Below are 3,735 nucleotides of genomic sequence, written 5' to 3'. Positions count from 1 at the left end.
TAGCTTTTGATTCCTTGTTCTACCCAGAGGCCTCCCTTCTCCAAGTCTTCACCTCTTCACCCAGGCAGCAAATTCAGGCATCATTTGTGATTCCCTGTCAGTCAGGGTCCCAGCAAGAAAAATGGCACATTCAAATCGGGATAATTGAAGGAGTTATTTATAAAAGGACCAGTTAGAAAGATGTGAATGAAGGGAGCTCCAGGCATAGTGCATGACCCTAGAGCTAAAAGCAGAAGAGCTGTTACCATTCTTGGGCTGAGATGAACAAGAATAGAGAGAGGATGCCAGAACCCAGAAGGAGAGAGCTGTATGGGGGCAGGACACCTTGGAGGACCACAGAGATCAGGGGATACAGCCATTTTGAGGCAACTTTGCAAGGAAGAGATGGGGATAAACGCTATCTTCTGTCTCATCTCTTGCTCCTAATTGGAACAGTGCTTGGCCTGAGTAGGAACTAAAAATAATGTTGAATGAATGGCCCCGGCAACAGCTCTTCCCACTCACAACCCACAGGAAATAGGTCCCTGCTATCCCACCGCCCAGGATCAGGAGGCTGCGCGCCCACGAGGTTTGCTCCCGATTTGGACTTTCACAGTCGGAGATGGCAGCAAAGGCAGCATCGTCGGAAACTACCCAGCCTTAGTGTTATCATCCGGTGCATTCAAGACACTGGCAACATTATCATCAAGCAATGGCTTGGATGCGAAGCCACCAGAACGCCCATTGGCAGGCCATGCAGTCTTATTTCGGTTCCCCTTGGTACTTCACTCCCGGAGCTCTTATGCTCAGGGGGGCAGATTTCCTCAGTCCTTCCATGACCGTCACTCGGCGTCCCGGGGCTCCCGCTCTCGCTGTTTCAGTTCTCCAAGGTCTGGGCGGCGTCCTCCTGCCCGCAGAAGAAAGGCCCAAGCGTTGGCCGCAGAGAAGGAGGTGGAGAGCGACTCGGATGAGAGGGTCGAGTGCGCCGTGAGCACCACGGAGACCACTGAGGAGCTCCGCCAGTACTTCGCGGAGACCGAGAGGCACAAGAAGGAGTGGTGGTGGGCAGCAGCTGCTGGACAAGAAGCACCTGGAAGACTATGTGAGCGTCGACACGACCTCTATTACGAGACGTGCCGCTCTGTGGAACCCCCATCTGAGAGGCCCGGGGAGCGGCGCCAGGCCGAGGTGAAGCGCTTGTACGGGGACAACGCTGCCAAGATCCAAGCCATGGAGGCCGCCGTGCAGCTGAGTTTCAACAAACACGTTGACCAAAAGCGGCCCAAATACTGGCCAGTCATTCCACTGAAGTTCTGAGCCCTGGGCCCCCAGCAATCACCCGCTTCCTCTGGGATTTGCTCCTTCATCTGCTTCCGTGGTTTTTTTTTTTTGGTTGTTTTTTTTTTTGGTTGTTTTTTTTTTTTTCATTTTTCTGAAGCTGGAAACAGGGAGAGACAGTCAGACAGACTCCCGCATGCGCCCGACCGGGATCCACCCGGCACGCCCACCAGGGGCGATGCTCTGCCCCCCAGGGGGCGATGCTCTGCCCATCCTGGGCGTCACCATGTTGCGACCAGAGCCACTCTAGCGCCTGAGGCAGAGGCCACAGAGCCATCCCCAGCGCCCAGGCCATCTTTGCTCCAATGGAGCCTTGGCTGCGGGAGGGGAAGAGAGAGACAGAGAGGAAGGCGCGGCGGAGGGGTGGAGAAGCAAATGGGCGCTTCTCCTGTGTGCCCTGGCCGGGAATCGAACCCGGGTCCTCCGCACGCTAGGCCGACGCTCTACCGCTGAGCCAACCGGCCAGGGTCCGTGTGTTTTCTTGGTGAAAGGGGACTTTATGCCGAGGAATTAGCGTGTTCATCAAAGTGCTGGTGGGCCCATTACAGGGGTGATGGAATATGTCACCCATATTTAAGCAGCAGGGCATGTACTGTTGACAACATGAGAAGTTTTCTCTTGAAATAGAATGATCATTTCATATAAAAAAATGTTGAATGAATGATGGCAAGTCCTTCCCTCTTCCCTTTACTTAGGTAAGCTCTAAGCTCAAATGTTCCTTCCTCTAGGCAGCCTTCCCTGACTAATCCAGATTAGATCATCACCCCATTATACACTTTCCTAGCTTCTTTCAAAGCCCCATCACATGTTGTAATTATGTATTTATGTGATTATTTAGTTAGCATCTCAGCTCATGGACCAAGCTGTGGTGGCAATGACCGTATTCACCTTATCCTCTTTCATCCCTTGCACCCAGCACAATGCCTGACACCTAGGAGGCCCATGAAAAATGCTTGTGGGATGAATAAATAATAAGCAAATTTTCTCTAAGACAAGTCCTGCCTAACAGGTAGATAATTATCTGTAAAGATCTCTTAGGGTGCTTTGGAAAAGCACCAATGAAGAATTTGGAAAAGTCAGCCAGCCCCAAATTTCACTGCTCTGTTAAGTGCTGCCCTGATTTCACCCCTTCAGCCCTCCTTCTAGCATTTATTCTCTGGGGTTCAGAACAGAATACCAACATAGATTTATATGCCAACATCTGTCTCCACAGTAGCTCCACGAGCCATGAAAAATAAATAAGACTCTTTCTTCTCTCTCTTTCAAATTCCCCACTCCATCTAAATCCACCAAAGGCAGCAATGCATCATTGATAAGCAGAGTTGCTAAGGATGCTGTGCATGTTGCTGACTGCTCAAGGGGGAGAGGTAAGTGAGGAGGTTGAAGTCCAGCTCATCCTCTGCTTACCATGGGGACGGAGTTTGCAAAGGGGCTCCTTCTCTCAATCTGTACAAGAGCCTATATGGACTGGCAGGGGCCCTGAAGATAATAATAAAGAACAAAGCTGGCTTATGGTCAAATAAATATTGGCTAGAAACCTGATAAATGCGTTGCCACCAACTCACCGTGGCCACTGATGCTCAAAAGTTTCCCTGAGATTAATTCTTAAGTTGTAAAGATGATACCCATTAAAAAAAATCCAAATCACAATGAAATAGAGTAAAATGTGAAAGACCCTCATTCCCCCAACCCCCTTAAACTCTACAAAGCTGATCACTATGAAGAGTTTCTTTGGCGTACTTCTGGATTTTTAAAATGTTTCTATAAACATTCTAGAGTGTATACACACATGTCCAATATCATAATGCATATACATGAGATCATACTAAACATATTATCCTGCTACTTGTTTCCTTCGCTAATGTGCCTTGTACAGTTTTCTATGTCAGCACCTAAGGGCCTTCCTCACTCTTTTTTATGGTTGTATAGTATTCTATTATGTGGCTTTACCATAATTTATTTGATCAGTCTCCAGTTGATGGATATTTGTATTGTTTTCAATATTTTTAAAAACTGTGAACAATGTTTCAGTATTCATGTTTGATATGCATCTTTTAGTACCTGCACAACTATGTTTGTTGGGTCTGGTTCCAGGAAAGGGAATACTGGACTAAAGGATGTATACATTTAAAATATTGATAGCTGTTGCCAAGGGCCTTCTCAAGAGATGACGTCTGTTTACTAGCTCACCTGCAGACCACCAAAAGATTCCAGCTCTTTGCTTCTGAGCTCTTGAGTAGCACAGAGAATTAGAAACTTGGTAGCTTCAGACAACAACCACTGATTTAGCTCATGATTTCGTGGGTTGGCCATTAAAGCTGGACTAGATAGACAGTTCTTCTGGTCTGGTCTAGGCTCTGCTGATCTTGGCTGTGTTTTCATCTGTCTGTGGTCAGCTAGGGGGTAGATGATTTAGAA

General features: G+C 48.0%; 1 pseudogene; it reads left to right on the top strand.

Annotated features, from left to right (window-relative positions):
* The first annotated feature begins 516 nt into the window (after positions 1 to 516).
* On the top strand, positions 517 to 1,329 carry LOC136323241 (gem-associated protein 8 pseudogene; annotated as a pseudogene).
* Positions 1,330 to 3,735: the final 2,406 nt, after the last annotated feature.

Source organism: Saccopteryx bilineata, chromosome 2 (genome assembly GCF_036850765.1).
Source record: "Saccopteryx bilineata isolate mSacBil1 chromosome 2, mSacBil1_pri_phased_curated, whole genome shotgun sequence".
In the NCBI taxonomy this organism is placed as follows: domain Eukaryota; kingdom Metazoa; phylum Chordata; class Mammalia; order Chiroptera; family Emballonuridae; genus Saccopteryx; species Saccopteryx bilineata.
Note: the sequence above shows the minus strand (reverse complement) of the source record. Positions and strands in the feature narration are given on the sequence as shown.